Raw genomic sequence first — 9,319 nt, forward strand, 5'->3', positions numbered from 1 at the left:
CAACGATGAACGACTTTGCTCGTCTCTAATACTTTCTAGATCAAAAAACCGTTCTTTATAAGAAACATTAATTTCATTTATGGTATTATCTGTCTGGGTTTCTCCGTCCGAACAGACCTTGGAATGCTCAACGGTATCGACCGACCGCCGTATCATCCTCAGAACACAGGCGTCACTGAATGTGCATGTGGGGGGGCATGTGGTCAGCACACCGCTCATCCGGCTGAATGTCAGTTAGACCGGAGCCGTTACTTCTCAGTCAAGTAGCTCCTCAGTTTGTCTCACAAGGGCTGAGTGCACCCCGCTTGTTAACAGCGCTCGGCAGACCGGATGGTCACCCACCCAAGTGCTAGCCCAGCCCGACTGAGCTTAACTTCGGTGATCGGGCGGGAACCGGTGTTACTTATGCGGCAAGGCCGTTGGCTACGGTATTTGTTGCCTGGTTTTGGCTCACATCAGGAATGCCGTCTGGTTACACGTTGTCGAAGTATTAATTCCTTCGGTGTTGTTGATTCTGCCCTAATCCGACACTGACTTTGCAGATGTATGCATTTCTTGTGAAACACACCACATGTGCTCTGTGCAGAGTTACCAATTTAGAGCTTATTTTCCTTTGATCTAAAAAGGTTCTTTTCCTGTCCGTCTTATATTTTTTTGGCGTTTCATTACATTACTCCATATTTGTTATGTGTGGAAGAGTGTGACATGAAAGTGCAGTGTTTCAGTTGAAGAATCATAAAGTGAGTATGTGGAATTATGGTAGGGGGATGTGGATGAGTCAGGGCCGGCTGGACTGACCGAGCAGTTCTTGGCACTTCAGTCTGGAACCGCGCGACCGCTACGGTCGAAGGTTCGAATCCTGCCTCGGGCATGGATGTGTGTGATGTCCTTAGTCAGGTTTAAGTAGTTCTAAGTTCTAGGGAACTGATGACCTCGGACGTTAAGTCCCATAGTGCTCAGAGCCATTTGAACCACTTGATGAGTCAGGGCGAGGGGGTTGGGGGAGGGTGAGGGGCAAGGATGAGTGAATAATGAATGCAAAAGTAGTCGAATGGAGGGAGTGTTCGAGCAAAAGTGATGAGAAACAAGAGGTGAAATGAAACGGGGAGAGGTAAAGTGTGAGAAAGTAAGGGATGGGAAAAGAAAACCCTTTTTCTCATTACGTGATTTTCTCAGTTATTTTACACTGGGCGTTCTACTGGGAATGTTCAGTATTCAGGTATATAAGAACATCGATCATTCGAATCGAAAAAGTCCAATAAACAAGGGCTCTAAAATGCATTTTTTAAGACATGTTCGACACTGAAACAAATCTCTTCTACTTCAAGCTCTTTGCCTTCCATATTTTTGGCAATACCGACAAAAAATGATAAAAATATTCAGTTAGCATTTACTCTGAAGTGCATATCCTCAGAGCTGTTCATCTTCACTACTTTAAACCAAATCTGCTGTACTGAGCAAGTGTTCATAGCTCTTTACGAATGCATTTTAGAGTCCACATTTACTACAATTTTATGCTTCAACTAATCATTCGTGTCATATATCTTTATATTGACCATTTCTCCTGGGACACGCTCTATAGTATTTGGTTAGCAATATTTGTGTGATCGCCGTTTCTTGTAGGTTAATGCTTTGTGTATATGGTAATTTTCTTGAAAAGGGAGGAGGTGCCTCGCTTACTGATTTTTATGATGTTCATATCTTTTTCTGTTGTATTAATGAATTAAATATGGGTCCGCCTATTTGCATGTACACAGTTATTATTTTGTGTTAATACCCAAACATTTCTCACAGCAGTTATAGTATCCTAAGTGATTCTTGCTGAAATACGTACAAAAAAGATTTTATTTAGGGTAAGAAATATGTCACATCGGATTTTGTTGTTATTTAAATAACTTATGCGCTTTATCATTTACTTACATAGCTTGGACACAAATCGAAATCCACCCCAAGTGTAAATTAATACGGCATGTCATCTGCAAAAATAAGGGAGGTTAGGGAATCGACTGCACATATTCTTTAAAATACATATTCCGGTAAAATCACGTCGGATGCCCCTTCTTAACCTTGCCATTGCTGTATTTGGCTTTCCTGCGTTGTCACTGGTTTTAATTTGCATGCCAGAAATGTTTCGTTGTTGTTTGCATGTGTAGAATGATTTGTGGACATATGTAAACATTTTATGTGACGTTTAGGTACGGAGAACTATTTGGTGTGGTTTGTTACTCATGGATTATGTCTGGAATATTAACAGCGTTTAGTTTTCTCCAGATCGTCAGTGGAATCTGCGTCTGGCGCTGTGACTTGGACAGACGTTTCTCTGTACAATTAACGTTTATGATGCCCTTTTAACAGTCGTTTGTTTCACAGATTGGCTTTTGATTTCAGGGAAAAGTAAAAGCCCACTGAGGATGCCACAGCTATGGTGAAACATGTTTGGTTACTCATGCAAAACAATAATTGTGTACCTGCAAAAAGACGGACAGATGGTTAATTCATTATTTTTATTCTCCAAGCACGGCAACAGAGCTTAAAATCGCAATACGACGTGTTTTCCATTGTGTTTGGTGTATGGTATTCTTGTCAAGCTTGAGTAGAAATGTTGAGTGGTTCGTGTTGTATTTACACGCTCTGATGTGCTCATTATGTTTTGTACCAAATGTTCAGCCAGTTTTCTCCCTCGAGGACGTTTGTTACGAGAGTCGTAAAGCCTCACATTTTTTTTAAAAAAAAAAGCCATTAATATAGACAGACAAACGTCCTCGTTGGTGCTTCACATCTGATGTTTGTTCTGTGCGCCGGTGAAGTTTCGAACCGTTCTGGTTGCTGGCAGAGCCGTAGTACAGCGTCGAAATGGCGTCTACATAGGACTCGTGTTACAAGCAGCGTGCTGTTATTGAATTCTTGTGTTCAGAAAAAGAAACATCCATAAACGTTTGTATGCAGTGTATGGCGATGCTGCAGTTTATAGGAGTGCAATTGGGCGATGGGTAAAGAAAGTTACAGCCTCAGGAAATGAAGAAACAGAGCTCCATGGTCAGACACGCTCGGGACGTCCTGTCACAGCCACTGCTCCAGACGTGCTGAATCGTACGGATGCCATTATTCATGCCGACCGGCGCATCACAACTCGATAATTAGCTCTATAGTTGTCGGTCAGCATTGGAAGGCCGAACGGTTCTAGGCGCTTCAGTCCGGAACTGCACTGCTGCTACGGTAGCAGGTTCGAATCCTGCCTTGGGCATGGATGTGTGTCATGTCCTTAGCAAAAACAGACATAATGTCTTATGGGATAACAGCAATCAGTGATTTTATAATGTTACTTTAAATCCGTCTTGATTGCAAATTTTTTTTTATTATTCATATGACCGGTTTCGGTTCATTCAGAACCATCTTCAGATCTGTAAAAATAATTATACTAATTTACTATTTCACGAAAGAAAATCTTTTTCATCCTATCTAATCAACCTCAAATGTACCAGAACGTACCTGATACACTCCTGGAAATGGAAAAAAGAACACATTGACACCGGTGTGTCAGACCCACCATACTTGCTCCGGACACTGCGAGAGGGCTGTACAAGCAATGATCACACGCACGGCACAGCGGACACACCAGGAACCGCGGTGTTGGCCGTCGAATGGCGCTAGCTGCGCAGCATTTGTGCACCGCCGCCGTCAGTGTCAGCCAGTTTGCCGTGGCATACGGAGCTCCATCGCAGTCTTTAACACTGGTAGCATGCCGCGACAGCGTGGACATGAACCGTATGTGCAGTTGACGGACTTTGAGCGAGGGCGTATAGTGAGCATGCGGGAGGCCGGGTGGACGTACCGCCGAATTGCTCAACACGTGGGGCGTGAGGTCTCCACAGTACATCGATGTTGTCGCCAGTGGTCGGCGGAAGGTGCACGTGCCCGTCGACCTGGGACCGGACCGCAGCGACACACGGATGCACGCCAAGACCGTAGGATCCTACGCAGTGCCGTAGGGGACCGCACCGCCACTTCCCAGCAAATTAGGGACACTGTTGCTCCTGGGGTATCGGCGACGACCACTCGCAACCGTCTCCATGAAGCTGGGCTACGGTCCCGCACACCGTTAGGCCGTCTTCCGTCCACGCCCCAACATCGTGCAGCCCGCCTCCAGTGGTGTCGCGACAGGCGTGAATGGAGGGACGAATGGAGACGTGTCGTCTTCAGCGATGAGAGTCGTTTCTGCCTTGGTGCCAGTGATGGTCGTATGCGTGTTTGGCGCCGTGCAGGTGAGCGCCACAATCAGGACTGCATACGACCGAGGCACACAGGGCCAACACCCGGAATCATGGTGTGGGGAGCGATCTCCTACACCGGCCGTACACCACTGGTGATCGTCGAGGGGACACTGAGTATATTTCGATCTCTTCTAAAATGTTAAGAAACCGTCCCTTGTGAGCTCTATGACGGTTTCTTAACATTTTAGAAGAGATCGAAATATACACCCACAAAAATAAAGATCCGGATTTAATCCTCAACGAACAAAGCGAATTCAATCATAACGCCTATTTTAGCATTTATGACGACCTACTAAGAAACCGTCCCTTGTGAGCTCTATGACGGTTTCTTAACATTTTAGAAGAGATCGAAATATACACCCACAAAAATAAAGATCCGGATTTAATCCTCAACGAACAAAGCGAATTCAATCATAACGCCTATTTTAGCATTTATGACGACCTACTAAGATGACAACTGTTGCGTATGGAGATCCAGGCCGAGGGATGAGAGATGGTGCGCGGTGGAGAAGCCGGAAGACGCGTGCAACGCCTGGCGTCGTTGACGGGGCCCTCCTGTGCGGCCCTCTTGCCCGCGGCGATGGACAGCAGACGACTGAGCGGACCGCGGCACAACACCAAAGTGGCGGGAACCACGGAAGCAGACCGTAGAAGAAAACAAGTTCACACCAGCACCATAGATATATAAATCGCCCTATGCCATTTAGATCGTATAAAAATGATAATTTTACTGTTTTTTAATCCTGACAAGTACAGATTTTAGCTTTGACATCAACATATTTTAATTAAATATTTTTAATATAAAACGATCTACTGAATACAGTATGTGCAAATGGAATGTAACAAATGTACCAGACGCCACCTGTCGGTAATAGTGTTACAATTAATATAAATGACGTGCACTCTGCAACCAATTTTATGTGACGTAGCATGTGAAAGTTGCTGAATTGGACGGGTTACTCCTGTAACTTAAATATCAGGTACGTTCTGGTACATTTGAGGTTGATTAGATAGGATGAAAAAGATTTGCTTTCGTGAAATAGTAAATTAGTATAATTATTTTTACAGATCCGAAGATGGTTCTGAATGAACCGAAACCGGTCATATGAATAATAAAAAAAAAATTTGCAATCAAGACGGATTTAAAGTAACATCATGTCCTTAGGTTAGTTAGGTTTAAGTAAGTCTAGGGGTCTGATGACCTAAGACGTTAAGTCCCATAGTGCTTAGAGCCATTTGATCCATTTTTGAGCATTGGAAGTGCGTCTGCAGTAAGCGAGACTGTCGGATATTCAGAGGGGTGCTGACGCTGGGTTCTACGAATGCTCACAGCGGACCACAAGATCCAAAGAAAGGCCGTTTCATCTGAGTTGTTGGAGCTTTTTGAGATCGACGGAGAGGCCTTTCTGTCACGGATCGTTACGGGGGACGAAAGCTGGGTGCACCACTTTGAGCCGGAAACAAAAAGGCAGTCCTCATTCACAATAAAAGAAGAAGTTCAAGACAACCCCTTCTGCCAGAAAAGTCATGGTGAGAATCTCCTGGGATTGTGATTGCGTCACTCTTGTGGATGGGATGCCAAAACGGTCAAGCATCTATTCAGAGGCACGCATGAAGACTCTGAATAATCTCAAGAATGGTTTCCGACGTGTTCGATCGGACAAGAATCCAGCAGAAATCTTGCTCCAACACGATAATGCACGCCCACACACAAGTCTGAAAAAGTGGGAATACATCGCCAAATTGGGTTGGACATCATTGCCTCATCCACCCTACAGTTCAGTCCTGGCACCCATGTCTTTGGGCCGCTTAAAGATTGTGTACGGGAAACACATTTTGAAGATGACGAGAGTGTCAGTGTTGCATGGCTACGCCTACAGGACAGGAGCTGTTACTAGCAGGTAATGCATGCTCTTCCACAACGTTGGCGTACGGGCTAGAAAAATAGGAGATGGAAAAGACATGTTGATGTATACTACTCGCTATTAAAATTGCTACACCACGAAGATGACGTGCTACAGACGCGAAATTTAACCGACAGGAGGAAGATGCTGTGATATGCAAACGATTAGCTTTTCAGAGCATTCACACTAGGTTGGCGCCGGTGGTGACACCTACAACGTGCTGACATGAGGAAAGTTTCCAACCGATTTCTCATACGCAACCAGCAGTTGACCGGTGTTGCCTGTTGAAAAGTTGTTGTGATGCCTCGTGTGAAGAGGAGAAATGCGTACCATCGAGTTCCCGACTTTGATAAAGGTCGAATTGTAGCCTATCGCGATTGCGGTTTATGGTATCGCGAAATCGCTGCTCACGTTGGTCGAGATCCAATGCCTGTTAGCAGAATATGGAATCGGTGGGTTCAGGAGGGTAATACGGAACGCCGTGCTGGATCCCAACGGCCACGTATCACTAGCAGTCGAGATGACAGGCAGTTTATCCGCATGGCTGTAACGGATCGTGCATCCACGTCTCGATCCCTGAGTCAACAGATGGGGACGTTTGCAAGACGACAACTATCTGCACGAACAGTTCGACGACGTTTGCAGCAGAATGGACTGTCAGCTCGGAGACCGTGGCTGCGGTTACCCTTAACGCTGCATCACAGACAGGAGCGACTGCGATGGTTTACTTGACGACGAACCTGAATCCACGAAAGGCAAAACGTCATTTTTTCGGATGAATCCAAGTTCTGTTTACAGCATCATGATGGTCGCATCCGAGTTTGACGACATCGCGGTGAACGCACATTGGAAGCGTCTATTCGTCATCGGCATACTGGCGTATTACCCGGCGTGATGGTATGAGGTGCCATTGGTTACACGTCTCGATCACCTCTTGTTCGCATTGACGGCACTTTGAACATTGGACGTTACATTTTAGATGTGTTACGACCCGTGGCTCTACCCCTCATTCGATACCTGCGAAACTCTACATTTCAGCAGGATAATGCACGACCGCATGTTGCAGGTCGTGTGCGGGCCTTTCTGAATACAGAAAATGTTCGACTGCTGCCCCGGCTAGCACATTCTCCAGATCTCTCACCAATTGAAAAAGTCTGGTGAATGGTGGCCGAGCACGTGGCTCGTCACAATATTCTAGTCACTACTCTTGATGAACTGTGGTATCGTGTTGAAGCTGCATGGGCAGCTGTACATGTACACGCCATCCAAGCTCTGTTTGACTCAATGCCCAGGCGTATCAAGGCCGTTATTACGGCCAGAGGTGGCTGTTCTGGGTACTGATTTCTCAGGATCTATACACCCAAATTGCGTGAAAATGTATCACATGTCAGTCCTAGTATTTGTCCAATGAATATCCGTTTATCATCTGCATTTCTTCTTGGTGTAGCAATTTTAATGGCCAGTAGTGTATATCGTTACCAAAGTACGACTCTAGAGAATAAATATGTTGTGAGAAAAAAAAAATGTGATGTTGGAGCAGACCGCGCCGCTGCGCTCGTGAGCCACCGCGGTCCCAGGCGACTCCGGTGGGCGGCGGCTCTCCGCTGCTGACCGACCGGTCCGCGGACGATGCAGCGGCTGCTGCCGCCATCCAGAGCGAAAGTGCTCAGTCCAGCTCAGCCCTGCTCTGGCCCGCTACGCCCCGCTGTGGCCGCGGCTTCTTGCCGCCGCCTGCAGAACTGCATCTCCTCCTGCCTTCCCCTCCCCCTCCCCCTACCCCCTACGTTTCTCCGCTCTTTTGCCGTCGCGTGACGGGCCTCCTCTCTCTCTCTCTCTCTCTCTCTCTCTCTCTCTGGCCTGCCACTCCCCCGCGCCTGCAGTAGCCGCCGTGTATATAAGGGGGGCGAGGCGAATCGGGCGCCCAGACGTGATCCAGGTCGGTCGCGGAGAGGGTCAACAGGAGGAGCTGCCACCAGCGGACACAGCCAGACTAGAGGCGCCCTTCCAGACAAGGTGAGTCCGCACACTCTGCCTGCGCAGGACAGCCTGGGACCCCCTATGGTGGCGATGCGGGACCTAGAGTCTCCAGAAGCACGGTCATGACCGCCCTTACTGGATATCACATACCCCGAGAGACCGTCCACAAACATCTTGTGAGGGGTCAAATTTAATAAAGGTATGGTGCGAAAATTGGCATTTGACCTTAAATAACGAAAAGTGTGAGGTCACCCACATTAGTGCTAAAAGCAATCCGTTAAACTTCGGTTACACTATAAATCAGTCAAATCCAAATGCCATAATTTCAACTAAGTACCTAGGAATTACAATTACGAACAACTGGAAGGAACACGCAGAAAATGTTGTGCGGAAGGCTAACCATAGACTGCGTTTTATTGTCAGGACACTTACGAAATGTAACAGATCTACTAAGGAGACTACGCTTGTCCGCCCTCTTTTAGAATACTGCTGCGCGGTGTGGGATCCTTACCAGATAGGATTGACAGAGTACAAAGAAAAAGTTCGAAGAAGGGCTGGACGTTTTGTATACAGGATTTGGGATGGATATCATTAAAAAAAAGGTGTTTTTCGTTGCGGAGAAATCTTCTCACGAAATTTCTATCACCGTGTTTCTCCTCCGAATGTGAAAATATTTTGTTGACGCCTACCTATATAGGACGAAACGACCAAGGTGATAAAGCACTCCGTCTTCAGGCCACAAGTGGCCCATCGGGACCATCCGACCGCCGTATCATCCTCAGATGAGGATGCGGATAGGAGGGGCGTGTGGTCAGCACTCCGCTCTCCCGGTCTCGATGATGGTTTTCTGTGACCGGAGCCGCTACTATTCGGTCGAGTAGTTCCTCAATTGGCATCACGAGGCTGAGTGCGCCCCGAAAAATGGCGGCTGGATTGTCACCCATCCAAGTGCTGGCCACGCCCGACAGCGCTTAACTTCGGTGATCTCACGGGAACCGGTGTATCCACTGTGGCAAGCCCGTTGCCACACCAAGCTGATAAAATAAGGTTAATTTTAATTTTAAAAACCAACAGCCTCAGTACAAAGTTTACCTAGATTTACCTAGGTTTCAGTCGGGATAACGTTCCAGTACAGCACTCGTGGCTGCCTCATCACAATCGTGAAGT

This window comes from Schistocerca serialis, chromosome 10 (assembly GCF_023864345.2).
Source record: "Schistocerca serialis cubense isolate TAMUIC-IGC-003099 chromosome 10, iqSchSeri2.2, whole genome shotgun sequence".
Taxonomy (NCBI): Eukaryota; Metazoa; Arthropoda; class Insecta; order Orthoptera; family Acrididae; genus Schistocerca; species Schistocerca serialis.